Source organism: Lagopus muta, chromosome 5 (assembly GCF_023343835.1).
Source record: "Lagopus muta isolate bLagMut1 chromosome 5, bLagMut1 primary, whole genome shotgun sequence".
Taxonomy (NCBI): Eukaryota; Metazoa; Chordata; class Aves; order Galliformes; family Phasianidae; genus Lagopus; species Lagopus muta.
This window is the reverse complement of record NC_064437.1, coordinates 32,673,404-32,695,035: the sequence shown is the minus strand read 5'-3', so window position 1 is coordinate 32,695,035 and position 21,632 is coordinate 32,673,404. Positions and strand designations below refer to the sequence as shown.

Genomic DNA, 21,632 nt, shown 5'->3' with positions numbered 1-21,632 from the left:
GGAGTTGAGGGCTGCTAACTTGTGCTGAGGGAGCCACACATTTCCTACAGGTTGTACTGAACTAAACTGGAAATAAGCGTGCAGCAGTGGTCATTTTTGGAGTAACAAGCAAGTGCTACCTCTTAATTCTCCACTTCTCAGGGAGTGAGGGTTTTTTTCTAAACCAGCTCCTCAGATCATAAAATCAGAGAGGGTTTTCTAATAGATCCATCTCTCAGTGATTTGGTGTTCTAATGCCTTCAAATTAGTCCTTTTTTGGGGTATGTGCTTCGTCAGGATCCAGGTAGGTTGCTGAGTAACTGCAAAGATCTAGCCAAGCTATAAACATTTGGCTATAGATATTCGTGTATTTATTTATAGGGGAATTACCAGTGCTTTCTGCAGCACAGTGGGGAAAAGAATACCAGAAGTTGCGTGTGTTGAGCGTTGGGTCTGCTTTTGATGTTCACATCATCCACTCTATGGTAGTAGTCAGCTGGGTGGGATGAGCTGCTACCCTGCCTTCTGTGTTCCCTGTCTCAGCACAACTACAGAATTGTTCTTGTCTTTTGCAGCACCGAACTGGTTTTAATAAACCACTGTAAAGATGCTCATGTTTTCTGACGGTCCTTAGTAAATTAAGAGAAAGAAACTTGACTTTTCTTGGGCTGTCAGGTTACATTGTAAGACGTATTATATATTCAGGCAAAAGTAACAGCTCTTCTTACAAGCTGCTGCTCTTCTGAGGTATGGATTTTTGAGTTACTGTTGTTCTTTTCACCTTACTTAGTGTTGTTGGCATCTTCTGAGTATCTATCTGGAAATACTTCGTTTTTCAAAATAAAATGTTCAATTTCAGCACTGTGGGCAAATGAGTGCAGTAATTTAAACAATTTAGAGAGGGAGAGAGAACAAATCCTCAATAATCAAAATTCAGTTGTTGCTGAATGCCAGGGAGATGGCTGAAATGCCAGTTATTATTGGCATTCGACAATTCAGGAGGTTAAATGCATGGGTTTGGTACCTTTACTTCATGTTACTTCATTGAGGTTTTATGAGTCATTCTCAACTCAGTGGAAGGTAAAGATGTTGAAAACAGAATATCTCCTATGTTAATGGAAAAAATGGTAAGGCAGGTATTGCTGCTCTGTGCTTTTGGAAGTTGGTGTGTGAAGTCTGAAATGGTCAGGGGCCTGTCAGAGCCACAGTCTGTTCCCAGCAGTGGCAGTTGTGAAGAAAAGCCATACTGAAGCAGAATTGCCTTGTTAAAAATAAAAGGGTAGTTCATTCTCCACAAGGAGTCTCTGCCTTCAAATTGCCTTTTGCTACTGGTCCTGAAAATTGCTTTTTTGTATTTGATCTGAAAAGCATTTTTTCTAGGAGGTCGCTTATTACTTTAGACGGAATACATGAGGATAGTGAGTTTTAAACTTCTACTCACAATCAATTTTATACCCTCACTAACACATATTGGCATTTAATCTAGAAGTCCGTCCTTCTTTCCCTACCACGTGGCCTTATTTACCACGAGCAGGCAGAAGGACTGGGACTTGAGCAGCAAAACCTGAAAGTTATTTCCGTGACCGTCTCAGTTCATTTCACATTTAATCACTTTAGACCCATTAACCTTCTAGATAATCTATAAAACTTCTCTTGCCTTTTCCCTTTAGGTAAAGAACAGGTGTTACTTACTTAGTGGTTATGACAGGCATCTATGTGGTGTATGGGTAGATCAGTAAAAAGATTAAGAGTCAGTAGATAGTGTGGCATTTGTTTGCAAGACTTTCACTTTTTTTTTTTTTTTTTTTTTTTTTGTTGTTGTTGTAAAACAAGCAATGTATGAAATATATGAAGCCTCATTCTAAGATTCAGAGGCTATGTGTCTCGAGCTTTAAAAGAATTCTCATAGTATACTTAGGTTCTGTAGCACACGGGTGAATTAAGTTCTGCGATGCAAACTTTGTGACATTTCGGAAAATGAATTATTTAACTTGGATTGATTTTTGTAATCCCTATAGCATTTAGCATTTTTTCCCACTTTTGTTGATGTGTTAGTCATTTTAGTTAAGAGGTTTCTTGTTCTTCACTGTATTATAGGAGCACTTCTCCTCAAAGCAGACACAGAGCACAAATCATGTTGAAATGAGAATGAATGAATGGTGCTCAGAAAATTTCAGTGTTGTATTCCAGCAGATCCTTTTTCTCTGGTCATCAGTGCAATAAAATACACTTACCTAAGCAGATTGGGAAAATGAGCCCCTTTTATATGCATCGTTGTACAAATAGTTTTCAAAGAATGAGTGGTGGGATGTAGGTAAGGTGGGCCAGGCTCTTCTCTCTGTAGAAAAGACACAAGCTAGAATTTGAGAAATTCCTAGTAGCTGTAAAGATACATATTTTTTCCTACAGAGGCTGAAGAAATGCCATTTTTGGATATTTTCAGGCCAAGTTTTTGAGGACACTGATGACATACAAGTGTCTTGGGCGAGATGGTCTTAAGATATGAAGAAAAAGATTCATTCAATGCAGGCTTCTTCTGGGGTGAATTAGTTGTAATATTGGCATTCTGCTCAGATAGCATATGGATGTTTTGTGTCTGCTAATACTTCTGAATACTTGTACTGGAATTAATATTGTTTTGTAAATGTGATTGTTGCAACTGGTGAACAAGAAATGCAGAAAATTCCAATATGCTAGTGATGCTGAGTGTTCATTCCTTGAAATAAGGAAACAATGTATGCTTCAATCAGTAATATAACAAATCTGCTTTTTCTGTTCATTGAGCTTTCTACTCTGATCCAGAGCCCCTTCATAGGGTTCAGTGCTTCAGAGCTTTTGCAGTGGAAAGATGATCGTCATGTAAGAACTACCTAAAGATTGAATTGATTCCTTGGTCCTGATATGTGAGTACTGTTGGGTCAGCAGCTTGATACCTGATTTGTGGGTTAAACTTTGCTTAAGAGATGAAAAAGCGTTTTCTTAGTGAATTCTAGTTCTGGTAAATTTTTTTGTCACTTGGCAAAGATTTATGAATATAAAATAGTGTGTGCTGATAGGCAGGCCTGTGCAAATGTTGACAAGGTTTAAGTGGAGGTCTTTCAATTTATTTTTCTATTTTCTTTTATGTTTATGCTCGCATTTCACTCAACTGTAAACAGAAACTCTTTCATTTTGAAAGAAGTTTCTAACTCAGATTAACTGTCCATAAAATTTATAAATCAGAGTTCTGAGAATAACAATTTTTTGTCGTGTTCCAAATAGTCCTTACATATTGCTCTTTTTGGTCGTGTAAATTGAAAGATGACTGTAGGGACTAATACAAATAAGAAGAGAATAATTATTTATTAGCTTGCATTAGGTCTACTGCACACTGCTTTTCTTCCCTGCTCTTTCTTTCTCTGTACATTCCTTACGTGGCACAGAGAGGGAGGAATGTGCTTAGGCTTCAGTAGGGCACTTTTAAAGTCATTTCTAAAGAAAAGCTCTTGTATACCAAGTTGATCCTTTTAATCTCTGCACCTTTCTCACCTGTATTTTCCTTATCTTTGCACAAAGCACGGTTGCCTTCAGATGTCCTTGGAAAGATAATTTGCAGGGTAAGTAGCAGGTAACGACTACTTCTGTATCATAAGGACCCTACTTTTTACTGATTTATTTTAATACGAGAAGATGAAGCATGCTTGACAAGAGAGTTGTGTGTCAAATCTAAGGACCCTGCAGGAATCACTGCTTCCAAGATGGAGAAGTACATAACTAACTTAATTTTCTTGTAAGTTTAATTCCACTGGAAGGTCCTTTGTGGAGAGGCACAGTGACAGGAAGAAGTATCCTGGAAGTACTGTAACAGTAGAGGAGCTTGTCTAGAAAGGGTGTAGAAATAAAAGCTGTCATACTGTGTTTTTTCTCTCAAAATTATTTTCTAACTAACTTTCTCCTTTCTGTATATAGTTGGATCAACTGTTTGTAATGAAGTAATGACACATACTTGGATTAGTAAATATTACATTAAATACATCCAGTCATTCTCATTTGTATGGTCTTGTCCTGTTGTAAATGAATCTGGGCAGTCACATTAAGGAAAATAGCGTAATGAAATGAAACCTACAACTTTTAAAGTCTTTTAATGTGTGAGCATTACACTCTGGGTTCTTTGTAATGCTAATTGTCTGCAGTGAGGGGTGTAGAGCTAAGAGGAATGTGGGTTTCTGAGAGAAATAGGTTTCAATAATGAGAACAGTGGGAGAGAAGGCAAAGCTTGTAGACTTGGTCTTCAAGGCCAGGAGTTGGGAATTGATCTTTTGTTACAAAGCAGGAATAGCTTTTGGATAAGGCAAGCTGTAAAGTAGAAGTGAATATATTGAAGGCAAATGTTTGAAGTGTAGAAAGAGGCAAATTTTTGAGATATTAAATTGCGAATTGAAATGAAAACATCTTTTATCTTTGTGAACATGAGGTTTTCAGTTGTGGTGTCTTCTCTGAGTACAGTTTAGATGACTCAGTATTTATTTCTCTCATGTATTTCTTCTCCAATACATGGAAATACAGCAGAGATTGCACAGAGAACTACCCCAATCAGTTTCCACCTTTCGGGAAAAAATCTGAATGGGAAAAAGAAGAGAGGCCAGTATTGACTTAGAAGTGGCCATGGCCTCTTTACCAGTTGTGAATGTATTGGCCTTAAAGCCATGAACCTGTGAGGTGAAAATAAATATTCTTTTGTTTTTTGTTTTATTTTTGGTTTTGGTTTTGGTTTTTTAAACATTTATTGTAGTGAATGAGTGAAGTTTCCGATGTGAACTTGAGAACCAAGTTGATGGAGCAGCCAATGTAGTGTAGAGCTAAGTAAGTTGAGGTAACTTCAATCTCTTTCCAACTTACTGCTGTTTGTGGTTTAATATTGTGGGTTGTTTTAATTCTAGTGTAATTTTGGTTTTTGCATCTGCTTAGAAGCCAGGCAGGATAAAAGTATGATTCATTAGTGCTCTCAAGTGTGAGAATCAAGAGCTGTGCAGAATTTAAATGCCAATATTCTAAATATTATACATAATTAATCCCATGTGAATGTTAGAAACTAGGAAGTTGGAATGTGTTAATTATATAGAAGCTTCTTTCCTTTCGCTCAGTGAATGGCAGGTGACCCAGATGTTGCTGGCATCCAGAGCATCCTCAGGATGTAAAGACACAAAAGTTCCATAGGAAATGAATTCTTCAGTGCTAAGGGAGGAGAAGCTTTCTTGGACACTGTTCTTCATAAATGTATAAGCATGGTATGTTTTCTGGACTCCCAGAAGGACAATGTATTGTACTTGGGTCTAAAGGTGGTTCTTTCCACTGCAGCTTGAAAATCATTAATAGAATTTTATGACTTTCTGCTCCACTGCCTTATCCAAATACTTTAATATATCATTTTTGGTAACTGCTGAGGTGGGCATTTCTTCTGTGTTTGTTCAATGTTAGTAGGGCTGAGATGTGCTTTTGCATGCAGTTTATGTAACTCTTGATTTCCACGAAGCAGTAGTGTAGTTTGTGCTGGAGGTGTCACAGCCAATTTGCTTCTCTAACTTTGGTGTAGTTTCCCAACATCTCCTGAAGGCACCTTTTCTCAAGAAAACACAGCTGTGCTTAAGAAATAGAGGCTTATTGCACAATGCCAGCTTAGCTGTTGTTGGGAGCAGCTGCCCCTCAAAGACAGCAGAGCTGTGGGGCTCAGGAGGCAGGAGGTGCTGCAGAGAGGGGTAAGGAGGGTGGTAGGGTTTGCTGTGAGAAATTCAAGTCTAAGCCTCTGTGAAAAGTTTTAGCTCTGAGCCGGCTGCTCTCTCTCTGGGGTTAAGAACGACCAAAAAAAAAAAAGTTTGTGTCCTCAGGGCTGTAAAATTGAATTTTTGTCTCTACCTCTGAATGACATTGTGCTTGCCCTGTACAAATGTATCTTTGTTCTGAAATAAAAATGAGAGCTTGCAGAGGGTTTTTAATTAGCTGTTTACATACTGGGAAATAGAGACTGTATGTTTTATAACCCTCTTGACTAAAATGGACATTCATGAAAACATGCAAACGACGATCTACTTGTAGCATATTTAAAAAGTGGGAAATCTCATGGAGTCCACTACTGCGTTCAGGGACACAGAATTCGTGCTTTACAGCTGATGTAATTTTTACCTTGCTCTTACTGCTGCAGAACTGTGCAGAAGGCTGTAAGAATGCAGTTGCTAACGAATGGGACACAAATGCATAGGCTTTGTTTAGAGTTGGTTTGCATGGATATTATTGCCAATATTAAGTAATTAAAAATATACATTTAAAAAAAAAAAAAAAAAGTGGTTGGAAGGACCCTCTCCCACCCCCCTTTGTCAAACTAAGATTGTTTGCAATTTCACATCCAAGGCTATTTTAGAATGACTGTTGCAGTCATCTTCCAAGGCAAAGATGTGTACCTTGTATGCGTATAATTTAAAGCTAGTAATATGTATTTTATATAGGTATGTATTTTAAATTACTCTGAGTCTCATGCTGCAGTTAGAGACAGTGTAGAAAAACATCATGAAGCATTACTGTTACAGAAAAGCATTTCTTAATGCAAAGCAAGAATTCCACAGGCTAAAAGCCATCCTCCATAGGTTCCATAGGCAAATTGGTCAACGTGTTGTCCCAGAAGGCCACAGGATTGCTGTATGTTTGCTTTCAGTAGTCACATCTTGGGTACCTTGCACCAGTGGTCCACAAATCCCCATGTGTTTCCTGGCGACGCTAGAAGAGGTTGTTGTGATGTTATGCCACCTAGAGTGTTATAATAGTTCTGAAAGCAATGTGTTTATTAACAGAAAGTTAATAAAATGTTACTGAAATATTTCTGTCAAGGAACTGCTCAGAAGAGAAGCCCTGCTAGGCAGCGATGGCTGTCAGGCATGCCAACAGGTTTCTCCCAAACAGCATCCGGCCACGTTGGCCTGCGGCCAGCAGCTCCTGCCAGATCTTTCATTTCTTTTTAGTAAACATTTTCAGTGCAGTGTTAAAGACTCTGAAAACTCCAAAAGAGAACACCAATTAACAGCTCCTTTTTAGACTTGATGGTTAATGGTGCTTCTTAACCTTTAGTCTTGTACTGTGTTCTGATCATAGACTATTTCGTCTTACCAGAGCATTTCCCACTAAATAAAAGCTCATTTTGCTGTTTTGAAACAAAGATAAAATTGTGCTTTCAGTAAACCAGTAAACAAACTCATAAAAAAGCCTGCTTTAGCCATAGTATGTTTGGGATTTGACCACATTATGTTGTGCTGCTGCTCCAACGTGGTCTGGTGACATAATGTTCCTGTTCTTGGAAATTGCCACATGGATTTTAGAGTTGCAGCTATCTTGAATAAGCTTTGTTGCCTCTGTCTGCTCTACTGAATATTCAGAGCGGGTACTAAAGATGCGTACACAGCAGTTTTTACTGTATACTAACGGTATTTTCTGCCACTGAAGTTCTGTCAGTGCATATATGAATGGAAGCTATTGCTGCTTTGGCATGGAAATGAATGTTAATGTTAATTAGTCGAATCTGTGCTTACATGACTTCCTGAGAGGGCTGGAAACAAATGCTACCTCCCTCTGTGTTGCCTCTTAGAACTTGTTGCAGTAACTGCAATTCAGGAGCTGAGTCAGTGCTTATTTTCCTTTTTCCTTGATCTCTATCCTGAAGGAGCTCCATACTTAGAATAAATTTTCTAACAAAGCAGGAAGACATCACCTGCCTCACCCTCTAAAAAAGGAGGAAAATATAGGATTGTTCTACATCTTCACAGTAAAAAATAAATCAAAAACACAAACAAAGCATGCTAGTATTGCTACCATGATCTAAATTATAAGACGCTGTTCTCTAACACTGAGAACCTGACTAAGCTTCATCTCCACTAAAATGTGCTCTGGACACTGGGTGGCTTTTGCAGGGAGCAAGATTTTGGCATTGGAGGTACAATCATAGTATCGAAGGTACAATCATAGTACCTTTATTCTTATCAGTTTCTTGGTGGGATGTATGAGCTTTGGAAAAGTCCAAATGGTTGAGTGAGTAGGGAAGGAATTTATATGTTACTAAAGCTACTAGAAGAAAAATAATTGGCACTATTGAAAATGAAAAGATAGAATGGTGTTTTGGGGGGAATAAATTTGCTGCAGTAGCTAAGTTCTGAAACTTTCTGAAATTGAAGTGACACCTGGACAAACTCTTTTACAGAGATTTTGTCTCAAAAGTTTCTTCCTTCTCTCTTGATGAACAGATTATTCATTGTGTCTTTATCATTATACCATACTGTAATGCGTTTGTGCTTCTTTTTGTGTGTATTCCTGCTTCACTCCAAACTAGTACCTCTAACATCTATCCTGATTTAGTCCTCACTTGTTCTAATTAGACCAGACTCCACATTTTGTTTTACTTGAATGGATGACATAGAGATTTGACTCTTGAGTCACTCTGAGGTCGTAATGCAAATTAATGCTGTTGCACTGACATTGGTGGAGTCATATTGTCACTGAAGCAGTCTCAGAATGCACATCTTAAAATGAGCCTCTAGCTCTTAGTGATCTCTTGCTTTTGATGTACTCCTATGTTCTCTTAGAGCCAGTAAATATCTGCATATTCTGTCAAGAGAATACGCTTTCTTTTTTTCTTCTGATTTCTTCCTTGAGCACACTGCCACTGGGAGGCAAACCTTAGAGCTGACAGTCAGACTGAACTCACTAGGTTGGGCACTGCTCCAGCACAAATGTGAGTGCTCTGTTCAGATTTGTAGCAGTAAACCTTTGCATTTTTGTTGTCTTGTTACCTCAATTGCTGTGCAGTGGAGAAAGCTCTTGGGGCTGACTCTGTGGATTTCCTCTGTAATGAAATGTTATGCATTTACCAGCCTTGGGTGAGTACGATTGATAGATTTCTTCAGGTTTTCCTTGAGTGATGGTGTTGCGTGGGGAACAGAGATACATTTAGTCTCTTTTGTCTGACACTTGATAACTCTGTTCTGAGAACACAGATATGGATTGTTTGACCATCAATGTACAACTTAGAAGCCAGGAATGAGATAATATTATTGCTAAAAAAATGAAGCTAGAAGCAGATCATCTCTTTTAGAGTGCAGATCTTTGTCAAATGGAAGGATAGAGTGCATATCCAAAGTTCTAGGTGTTTTTTTTTTGGTACACGTGTACTAAAAATTAGAAGAGAACTTGAGCAGGCTGTTTTGCAGGACTTATTTATTTAAATAGTGAGGATTCAGAAGTGGGAAGGGTGAATGTGGTGCTTGTTGTGTCTGCATGAGAGCTTTGTATGCTGGGGTATTTGCATTGCTCAGCTTTTGGAGTGCCATGCTCGTTCTGTCAGTGAAGGCAGAAAGCATTTGCCATAGCACACTGCACTGCTGCACATTGCCTCGATGTGCCATGGAAGTGCATTAATTGCCTTTCACAGCCTTGGTAGGCTTGGCTCCAGCAGAAGTTGCTGGGACTGTGGAGGCCATTGGGAAGCTGCCCTGGCAGCTCTCCACGCTGGACGATCCTTCAGCACATTAATCATTGTGCTCCTGTGTTGAGTAGGTCATTTTGTTTCTGTGCCTCCTGCAGGGAGGCTGTTCTGAAGGTACTGCTTCAAACTGGCTGCAGCTCTCTTAGGCATGCTTATTCCTGTGCCAGCGAATTTCACTTGGCTTAGCTTAAGTTTGCCCTTCATACACCTGCTGTGTGTAGAGTATAGCAGGATCTTTGCTTGGCCTTCATTTTGCCAGATGTAAGATGACCAGATCTCCTGTCTGGTCTCGTTAAACAATGTTGTTCTCTACCTAACTCTGTATACCTTGCCTGCTGTGCAGTGAGACAAGATTAATTTCCAGTATGTTGGCAGGACAAGGCATTGCGTTCTGTATGAAACCTCTAGCTCAACCTGATAATGGGAAAACTGGCTTTGCAAAGGGAAGTAGAAAAGCTTTTGATGGAAAAGCTTAATAAAGAGGCTCACATCTGTAAGTAGTTGGTGAAGTTGAGAAATTAGCTGATAAATTCAATAATGTCATGTGTTGTTAGAGTAGTGTGGTTAGGTTGAGGTTGGTCTTGATCTTGAAGGTCTTTTCCAACCTGAGTAGTGCTATGAGTCTATGGTTTGGATCTGGCAGATTTGGGTTTTAGTTGTTGTTGTTGCTTTTCATTGAGTGCAAATATCTGTGAACTCTTGCTTAACCAGAAGTCGCTGTGTGCATTAGGCACATGTGGTCATTGAGAATTGTTTTCCTCTTCTCTGGACTCATTCATTGCTCACAACTGGTAAATAATGGATTTAAGGAATTCTTGGTGAGAGCACTCAGTTGAGATACAAGTAGCACTTTCTGACTCAATGCTTGAAGTTACTGCCAGGCAGTTAGATCGATCCTCTGCTGACTTGACTTGCAGTCAACTTTTTTCGTTCTTACAATATTTGTGTGTTTCTACACTGCCTGTCATTAGCTGAAAAACGCTCTGTAGGACTAACGAGACATTTCTAGGCTAGCTAGTCATCTGTTTGTGGAACTCAGAATCACCAAGTAACAGCCAAAGGTAGTTCCAGCACACTATAATAATCTATTTTTTAACACATGCTCAAAATGTGTCAAAGCAAAACACTGTTTTGTGAATTCCCAGTGTCACAAAGTTTTCAACTTTCTTCTGGCATGAAAGGCATTCAGGTATACTACACGAAAAGCACATCTGATGCTTCTGATGCTTCTGCAAGACAGCATTCCTCACTAAGTGGCAACAAGCCCATTGCTGTTGGCAGTGCAGGGAGCAAGTGAGCTTGTGAGCTCAGTGCAGCAGCCTGCCCTGGGCCTTGCTGTGGGGTGCTGCTGCTCTCAGATTTGGCTCCAGTGCTGGGATGGACAGCAGCACTCCTGCTGTTAGGAAATGCTGGGAATTTCCATGAAACAAGTGATTGATTTAAATAAATAAATACATACATAAAAGACAATCCCTTACATGATACAGCTGATCTTACGTGTCCTTCAAAGCTCCCAACTGCCACACACACAAAAAACAGATTTTCTCCCACCTCCTGCACCTCAGATTCTATTTCACTGAAGGTGGGTGGCTTGCCTAAACCATACTACACGCAGTTATTTTTGTTCCTGCACTCCATAGCTCTTGAGTTGTAGAAATACAGACGTGATTCAATTTAGCATGGTACAATTACTACTTTGAAAGCTGGCACACATGTAATTGAGCATTGAAAACGAAATCTTACTGCTCTTTTTGCAGCTTATTGTTCCTCTGTGCTCTGCTTCTGGTCTGTCCAGGGAGGAAAGATGCTCCTCGTGTCTTAGTAAGGTCTGTTCAGATTTCTCCAAGCTGTTGCTGCTGTGCTGTCAGTGAGCATCACAGCAAAGCTCAGTGTGTAATTCTCAATGGCAGTTTATATTTGCACTCTAAAGGAGAAAATAGATTAGACTTCTTAGTGACCTGGCTTTATACAGCCAGTAAAATTGTCGTAGAAGAAGTCCTACAGAAAAAGTACTGTACAGCCACATATTGTATCACAGAAAACTCAAAGAGTGCCCAAAGAGGCCAAATTAAGGTTGCAGAATTGGCCATTTTTTGACGGTACTTCTCAGGGTTTGGCATTTTGGCCTTATTTGTATACATATTGTACGTTATTTGTACCTATATTGTAACATCATGTATGCACTAAGAATCACCTTCACTGCTTTGACAGTCATTTCCAAATGCACATAGAAAATGTGTAAATTGTTTTTTTGTACTTAGTACACATGCAAAGTAAGTGGAATAATAATTTTACTTCTTTCGTTGTTTAATTTCCTTTTCCACGCTGTTAAGTGTATGCTAGATTTAGCAGCTGTGATGATAGTAATCCCAGTTAAGATTTATCCCTGGATGTGTTTAAAACTGTTTGGATGTGGTGCTCAGGGACATGATTTAGTAGAGAGCTGTTAGAGTTCGGTAGTATGGTCAGATTGAGGTTGGACTTGATGATTTTGAAGGTCTTTTCCAACCTGAGCAATTCTATGATTCTGTGATTCTGGTGTGTATTATGATGATGACATTAAAAATTGGCAGTCATGTTCAAGAATTTTTTGTGCTAGAATTTCAAATCCTCGGTGTCTGGCTTTGATACTGAAACATGGCTGTTGGGTGGTTGTTACATCACAGGCTTTATAGTTCGCCTTGTGTTTTCTGTAATCTTTCCATTAGGAGTAATGAGTTGGCACTAAAAGTTTAATCACATGGTTGGGATAGAATATTCTTGAAATAAAAAAAATAAAAAAATTCATCTGCTGGACTATGAATCTTCTGTAGAAATTAAGTCTTCTTTTACAGAACTCCTTCCTGACCAATTATTCCTTGATCTATACTGGTACAGAAGAATAATACAATTAAACACATTTATTTTTTAGTTGTATGTGTTGGATTTTAAGCTGGATTAAATTGCAGCCTAGTCCACAGAATTATCCATGAGAGCAGTTTTTATGCATCATACAGAAACTTTCCCCATATGTTGATGATTATCAGTGAAATTACTGCTGTAATGACTTCTGCTAAAAAGTTTCACTAAATAATTTTTATATTGCATTCATTCCTGTTCCAAGTTGTTTTTTTTTTTTAAATGAATGCAGGCATTACCCTCTAGAAAGTGTTTTAATGAAAACTGTTCCCATTAATGGTTGCTTAATTGTTCTGTTTATTTTTGGTGCTTTTGCCTCCAGTAAAAAAGAGTACCAAATCTCTCTGAGGAATGATGCGTTTTCTAACTTTTAGACAAGGAGAAATTTAGCCTAAGAGACAGCATTAAACATAACCTATTTCAAGCAAGGTGGTGTTGTGAATATGAACATATAGGTGCATATTTAACAGTGTCTGGGAAGGGGACTGTGACATGGGGGAATCTACTGATGCTGGGCGTAACTCAATTGATGTTCTTTTGCTGAAAGAAAATTCTGATCCACGTTTCAAGGCTTGAGTGTGGGAGGGTGAGGCCCCTTGGATCGTCTTTGTGAAAACTCCAGTTTTCTTCTGCAGTCATCCCCAAAGTTAGGTTCAGATCTGCAGCCAGTGTTGTCTGTACCGTGGTGGTTGACACTTCCCTTAGGATGGTCTCTGTTTCTCATCTACAAGTTGTAGGGGACACCTTGTAATGAAATGTAATTCCAGAGTTTGTTAAGTTCTTGATGCTTATTAAAGAACTGCTTCCCACCCCAGAGTTTTGTGTCTGCATTATATCCCATTTTTCTCCTGCCCTCTCCTCCCTTAACCTCATTTTTGTTTTCATTACATCCCTATAAGGAAGCTCCCATCCACCCACATGGATGGGACCCACATCAATGGTCCATTCTGACTATGCCTTTTCTTTGTACCAGCATTAGAGCAGATCAGAAGGCCGTAACTCCTTAAAATAAAATCTGCTGCCTTGTCCATCCATGTGACTTCTTTGCTGAGTTTAGGGCAGTGAGAAAGGTTTCGTGGTCTGTTGATCTGTCAAGACAACAGTGCTGTGAACACATGGGAGCAATGTCAGGTGTAAATCTGCCCAGAGCAGGAGGTCGTGTCTCAAATCCTCTCCCCCAGACCTCACCTTTTCATCAGTGGCAAATGCAGCATGCTTTCCCAGCCAGCACTCTGTGGTTTGCTGAGACAGTACAGCTGCAATAAAAGGCCTCTTGCATACACAGTGTTTTGCTTTTGGTTAGTTGTGATACCAAGTAAAAGGAGCATTACAATCATTGTCAGAGCTTGAACTCCTCTGTGCTGCGTTTGTATCCCCTTGGCAGGTTATCCAGCTGGTGGCATGGCAATGCTGCTGTGCAGCAGGAGGTGCAGAAATGGCTGGGAGCAGTCTGCTGGTCACCATCTCCTTCCTGAGAGAAAGAGATGGGAAACGGCTTCAGCCCTAGAGATTGGCCTGGTCTCTTTCTCCTTCTGCAGAAAATAAAATCTTTTCACGCAGAATGTGCTCTGTAACCTAAGCTTTGACTCCTTCTTAGCAGTTTTTATTTCCAGGAATAGCCAGTGTCTCCAGAAAGATGCATAAAGAGCTTTGAAACTGATAGAGGATATGGCGCTATCCTTGCACGGATATCAGCCAACATTGTTTTAAAACGTTTTACCTAATTCAGCTGAGCAAAATAAGACATTCTGTTGATGATGAAGATTAAAAAGGAAATTAAAAGATCTTTTTGAGAGACTTTTTACCCTTTACAATTGCTCCTTCTGCTAAGGCTAAAAAAGCTTGAGGATAAAGCTGCAGAAATGATATACAGATCTTATTGAGTATGGCTGATAAAAAGTCAGGGCATGCAGCCTTTGTGTTTTTAGCAGTGCCAGAGAAGTGTAGACTTTGAGCTGGTTAACCATTTGAATTATGGTTGTCTTTTGAAAAAACAAAATTTCTCAGTTGAAGTTCACTTACGAATAACAAAAGTGTGAGAAATCTCAATGCTTTTTAAGAAACCTGCTGCACTTGTTGGAATAACATCCTGCTATTGGCCTCAGAGTAATTACATAGACAGGAAGATGGAGTGTACTGCCACGTGGTATTCCTTGCTTCTGTGGGTCTTTAGTTACAGGATGGTGTGTCAATGTGAATGGTTTTAATAATTTGCAAAGGAAAGAAGATTTTAAAGAGAAAAGCATAATGACATTAACCAGAGGAGGTGTTATTGGAGGTGAGACTGAATATGGCAGCTGAGGATGTGGGTTGATGATTTACAAAGGCTGTATCACCTAACTTGTTTGATTGGTGGGTAATGTATCATATAGTGAGTGCAAGAGGCGTGCAACACAAAGGAAGTGTTTTCACTCAGTGAGTTAAATCTTTGTTTTCAAGCACAAAGCACAATTCTTTAATAGCTTAGGAAAGAAATGCAGCAAGCTGAATGCTTCCAAGTGTATCTCTCCCAGAGCTGCTCCCTGGTGTTAGTCCTGTGCGTCTGTCTTAGTGGATGATCAAATGTTAGTCTTTATATCACGCTAGAACAAGAAGCTCCAGTTATTCCAGGAGGTAGCTACCAGTTTTATCCCTGACCACACGCACTCCAGTGCTCTCCTCATTTTGAAGCAGAGGCAGGTTTGAAGCTGACCTGGGAAGCACAGTAGGCTTTTAAAATCTTGCTAGGCTAACTGTGGGGCCAGAACTGAGAGGAAGTGTTATTTCAGTAGCTCAGAACAAATAAGGACAAAGGAGCAACTAAAAATCGTACCAGAAGTCTCACACAGCATTAGAAAATCCTGTTGTCTTTGCTTCTGCTTTGCATTTCCTTCATTATTCGTACACTTATGTGTCTGTGAGTACAGAAAAATGGAGCTCAGATTATAACTGAAATTCTCAATGTTGTGTCTATCGTAACCTCTTCCATGATCCTCTCCCCCCTCCTCCGTCCTTTTGACTTCTCTGACTATCAGTTACCCTCTTTCTTGCTTTAACTGAAGTAATGGGAATGGAACAGTCTGAAGTGACTTCTGCAGGTGTTTATGTGAGCCAGGAACTTCTAGTGATGGGTAGCAGCCAAATTTCTTGGGAGCACGTTTACTTCCATAGCCATCGCTGGAGTTCCTTATCCACTGAGTGTGCTGCAGGATCTGATCTGCTGTGTGGGAAAGGAAATATTTGCTCTTTAGATCTGTAACTCTGTAAATACATTAGAATTTATTATTTGCAGTGATTTATGAGATATGCCTCATATATTATCTGGATCTTCAGAGATCCTTGAGTGTTTGTGGCTAAGTACTTGGTTATAGGACCATGCCTGTGATTATGCTAGTCTCATAGTTTTTGTTTTTTTTTCCCATGTTTGTGTAAAATTTAGGAAGATTTGCATCTAACTTGTATAATTAAAAAGTCAGGTACTAAATTTAGTCTGCATCATGCTGAAAAATTAATTCCAGAGAGTCCTCTCTAATAATGGGGGAATACTTGCATGATTAGATAGCTTCAGCTCAGAGGAAAAACCCTTTAATTAGCTTGGAGAAGATAAGTTGCTGTGTCTGAGTCATTGCATGGAACTTTGACTATTTGTCTTTGGCTGCAGGTGCCACTAATGCTGAAAAACAATTGTTGTGGAAAACCTTCAGAAAGCATTTTCCCTAAGACAAAATACTATTCCCTAACTGAAGTGGGTTTTTTTTGATAATTTTAGTATTTAATTATCTTAATAGGCAATTGAATGTTAAAATTGCCTTTCTTAGTAGTAATGGTTAATCTGCCTTCTGTGTACCTGTTCTCAGAAGAGATGTCCTAGTTCTCCACGTTACTTGGTTGGTAACAATGGAAATTAGTGATTTCAGGTACAGTATTGGCCATTGAGAGCAGCCTCTGCAGATCTTTTGCTTCAGTGTTTGTTTCCCACTAGTGTTATTTTATACCGAATATCCTATCACCACTTCAGTGGCATTCTTCTATCCTTGCAGTCTCTTGAAAGTTGGATTCTGTTTAAGGAATTCAAACAAATAGGCATCTTTATACTGTGGGCTTTTTTTCGTTCCTTTAAAAACAGTGCAAGCAAGGTAGGAATCCTCATCAATTCAGAGCTTCCTGTCAAGTTTTTATACACTGCTGAGAACATAAATCAGTTGAAAATGTATAATTCAGAAATCATTGCTACTTAAAGGAATATATATCGTTTATATGGGCTAGACATGAAAAACTCTGAGGGAAGGAAAGATGCTGCCTTTGGAAAGGCTTGATTAGATACGTGGGGTTGCAGTACAATGTGTTTTGTAAGATCAGCATGTACAACAATGAGTTTTACAAATACCTTCAGTCAACCTTAAAGCAGACTTGATCTTTAACTTTCTTAAAGTATTCTGGTAACGTAGACGTGATGCTAATCTTGTTTTTCTCTCTGCCTTTTTATCCTATTTATTTATTTATTTATTTATACAGTAAAAGAGAGTGATAGCTATACTTACTGTGTATGACTCTTATGCATATCACAGTTTACTTTTTAACTGTATGCTCTTTGAATTCAGAAAGATAAATAGAGGCCAGTTAGAAGAGCAAAGAAGAAAGTAGAGTGACTGATTTTAAGACACTTACATCCAGTCCTTAGAAGTGAGTTCATGGAAAACAGAAGAGCTTCAGAGACATTCCTTTCCAGGAATACACTGCTGATGCACCAGCTTCTGTGCCAAGGGCAGAGTACACAGGTTCAAACTACACGTCAGTACACGTCAGGCCTGCATGTGAGCATTGGCAGTGGTGAAAGCTGCCAATATTTCTTTTGCCAACTCCTGACCTTTTGGTAGGCTGTATAAATTCGGTGCCTATTTGTCCTCTGTTGTACTGCTTAAGCTCTCATCTGACAGATGTGCTAGCATCAACAGAGTTAATGCTACTCTGAGCAAGGCCATGAGAAATAGGAATAATTTTCTCAGGTGATTCTTAGCAATCTCTGGGAAGTGTCTTTGCTCTCAACCAGGGCTCTGGATACTGTGAATTGTATGTAGAAGCACCGTGCATCAGGCAGACACGTGACAGAATGTTTAAATTACAGGGTAGTTCTCCCTACACTCAGTAGAAGCATCTCCCTACACTCAGTAGCAGCATCCTGGAGTCATCTCTGTACCTTCAGGTCTTGGCAAGTCCAGCTTTCAACACAGCGTAACTAGTATTCAGGGGATGATTATTTGGCCTTTTCTATTTCATACCCAGTGAAGGGATGAATCTTATGTACTGCCTCAAGAACTGGCTGTTCCATGTGGGGATATATATATTCATGGAGTTCTGAGAAAGACTTATTCATTGCTGCTGCTCTAACAGCACTGATTTCTTGTATCCAAGCAATAGGGTTATCTTCAGTGATGAAAGGGAAACCACGTGAAGTAGGCTTAGATGATGTAAAAGATAACTTCTCTGATTTTTCTAATGTAATGCGCAGTGAGAAAAAAAAAAAATATTGTAAGATGTTTCACTCCCTCCTCCTCTTTTTTTAACTTCACTTTTTTTAGGCCATCTTGAATAAAAATAACCTTCTTCACAAATCTGTGAGCAACGGGGGTTTTCTTGAGTTTTAGCCACAGTTATCTTAGTGTTTACATTTGTGTAATGCTTTAGAGTCACAATAATTTAGGTAGATAGTTCAAGAATAGGAAGTAGAAAACCAAATCATTTCTCTGTACTCTGTTAAGTGATGCTGACTTGGAGGGATTTGTTTTATTAATTCCTATATTGTTTTATTTACCCAAAGCCTTTGAAATTCTTATTGTAGCTATAAAATGAATATCTTTTTCTCTAGTTCATCCTTGTCGGAGCATAGTAAGTGTTAATTTCTTCAGGAAAATTTTTGCTGTTTTCCTCATCTGACTCCCAAGAGTCTTCATGTTCTTTTTTCCTACTATTTGTCTCTTTGGAAGGAGTAAGGATCTTTAAGGTTGCAGGCAAGTCTGTGTTATCTGTTCCCATAACTTTTGCAGCATTAGCTTAGAATATATTCGAATTTATTTCACAGCAAAAAATCAACTGAAATTCTAAAAGTCATAGGACCATAGGATGGCCTGGGTTGAAAAGGACCACAATGACCATCTGGTTCCAACCCCCTGCTGTGTGCAGGGTCATCAACCACCAGACAAGACTGCCCAGAGCCACATCGAGCCTGGCCTTGAATGCCCCCAGGGATGGGGCATCCACAACCAAAAATGAGGCAACACTTGCATGCATCTCATTATTCCTAAATTAATAAGGAATCTTTTTCTGAAAAGTGAAAAACAACTTCAAACTAAAACCACATAGTGAAATGGTGGCATCTGTTCTTGAATCTGTGAAGAACTGATTTGTCATTTGTTTAGGTTTTTGTTTTTGGTTTTTTTTTGTCACCATGAAAGGAACCTCTTTCTTAAAGCATTCGAAGGAGAAGCTAGCCTAATATAGTTGCTTACAGTTGAATCTCATTCTGTATAGTCATTAAAATGGATGACTTTACCTTTTTATTTCTTTTGGAAAGCAGCAGTGCAGATTTCCCCTGAATTCATCAAAACATGGCCATATCTGAAGCAAATAAATGAGAGTTGAAGGTCAGAGTGTCAATTCTGCTGGAGTAATGACATTTGTAAGAACTGCATCTTACCAGCATTTGGACTTTCAATTAGGCAAGATGCTATGAAGAAAGCAAAAAATTGCCCAAATAAGCGAGCATTTTCTCTGCTTAGATTCATAGTTTTGTTTTGTTTTGCTTTCAAGGTTTAAATCAGAATACATGAAAATGTATCAGACTTAGAATGCAATGTTTTGAAAGAAGTAATACTAGGAAGGAGATTTAACTGTTACTTATATCTAATTCTGTTTCTTTTATCATGAGCATTGAATCTGGCCAACCAAAGACTACGATTTTCTGTGGATGTTAGATGGGTAATCTGTACTCTGTTGTACATACAGAAGACTTTCAGCAGTCATTGAAAGGCTGCTGGTCACCTGAATGGGCTGAATCCTTTCTTCTGCCATGAACTCAAGTTATGGTCGTCTCCTCACTGATTTTTGAAGAGAAAAATCAAAGAAAAATTCCTCACCTGAAATGTGGGGGAACGGTGTTAAGTGTTGTCTCTGTTAGTGAGTGAAATCAGATACTGAAAATAAATTTGTTTCCTGTTGCTTTGTTTTTGCAATTAAACTGCAGCAGCTTATGCAAAGCGGTACTTCTAATAAGCTTAAAAATAAGGTCGGTATGTCTACAGACAGCTGAAGATATCATAGCTCATGTTTCTCTTTTGCTGTGGAGGCTAAAAATCAGTAGGTATAAAGTAGAGTTCTTGGGTTTTTATGAAATGCACTGAGAACCCATGCATAAGACATACGTGATCCCAGTTGTCCACAGGCAGGCTCTCCTTTTGCATGTAGAGCCAGCTGGCAGAGAATGAGTGTAACATACTAGGGAGAGAGTGAAGCAAATGTTTTGTAGGTGAGCAGGGCAGAATTGAAAGGTGTGTGATTTGACACCTTCTGAAGAGTAGGAAATTCCTGCTCCTGCATTTTGTGGACGTAGAAGGATGAACTGAAGAGAGTACTCAGGGGAAACCAAGGAAGCCCAAAATAGGGATCTGTTGCGCACCAAGCTGTGGTAACTTAGCTCTGGATGTTGTTGATGTATGCAGAAAATAAAAGTGGAGTTAGAGGACTGAATTCTCATCTGATGTTAGACTTATCCAGAGTTGGAGATCGCCATGGCCCAGTTGTGTGTGGAATTTGAGGAATTTGACTATGGGTATAGGAAGTTTATGCCTGGACTGAATGACAACAAAAGGTCTTTCCCATAACTTAGTGTAGTTGATGTAGGGTTTGATCCTTTTGGGTCCCTTCTAACCTGGGATATTCTACTGCTTATATGATTCTAATGACATTATTTGTCTGTATCCTGCTGTCACATTGAGCTGTATGCAGAAAATATTCCTGCCTAAGGATAGCCACACCATTTTCCCTTGGGTATTCAGCCTTTTCACCTCTGAAAGTCCATGCCTCAACTAAAAGTGCCTTGTTCCTTTTCTTCTGCAGATATATTGCTCTTTTCTCTGTAAAGGAAATTTCTGTCAGTGAATAATATGGGAATCTCTTTTTGATAATAAATGAAAGATTCCAAAAACCTTTTACGAAGCTTGACTAACCAAGATAATTGTAATGCTTACCCTGTAACATCGTGTGCCACCTATGAACAGTAGAACCTTGTGCTTCTACGTGTTTTTTGAGAAGAATGATATCAAGTGATACCATCAGGGTATGGTGGATGTACAGCTATCTATTGGTTTTGCTTGCAAGATGAAGTATAAAAAAAAAAAATCCAAGATGAAGCAAATGTTCAAATTATGCATTTCACCTGATCTTTATTGGTATGCTTCAATGTATATATTTCTATTATAGAGTACTAATAGTAATTTTACTAGTAGAGATGAAATTTGATCAGGGGAAAGTTTAGAAAGCTTGCTTGCTAGCAAAATGAGAGAAAAAAAACACACAGTGCAGCAAGAATTGTTATCAGTTTCAGATTTGTTCTCTATGACATTATTTTTAAGCCTACATTTGTATCAGAAGGTAATAGGATGATAGCAAAATTAGAGATGATTAGGTGAAGTGCAGTGCCAGTTATGGAAAATTCAGAAATAACTCCAGATGCTGTAATCAATTTGATTATATTAATATGAAATATTTGCATATTGTTAAAAATAAATGCAAATTCAGAATGTTATTTAAACTCTCAGTAATTAGATAATTGATAATTGTCTAATCCAGCCAAAAAGCTGTGATGTAGGAAGAAACTGATGTGTGGTGGGCCTCTGAGCCTAGGGAGAGTAACTAAGAACATGCTGTGTTATGTCAAGCTTGTGTTAATAGAGATTCCAGTCCATATGGATGACTTCTTGCACTTTGTCTGCATAACCCATGACAACAGAGGAAGAAATTATTTCCAAGAGTGTCATATAAAGTTAAATGTTGAAATCTTATGATATCTAGGTATGTGCAAATATGTTTGACACAGGTGTGTGTTTGACTTACAGATCTTATGTGCTTGCTTATTTAATGCCAGCCTCTTTATAAATATGATTGTGATGTTTCAGAGTATAGGAGTGTAAGAGTAGCATAGTGTTCTTACTCTCTTTGCTCTGCTTTTTCACTGCAACTGCAGTCTTAAGAAAAAAACACATAAACAAGCAGATGTTCTTTA

At 38.8% G+C, this 21,632-nt stretch overlaps 1 protein-coding gene across 9 annotated transcripts in view; it reads left to right on the top strand.

Annotated features, from left to right (window-relative positions):
• The window catches only part of PCDH15 (protocadherin related 15), a 678,253-nt gene that overhangs the window by 142,839 nt on the left and 513,782 nt on the right, over nucleotides 1–21,632 (top strand). The window lies entirely within an intron of this gene.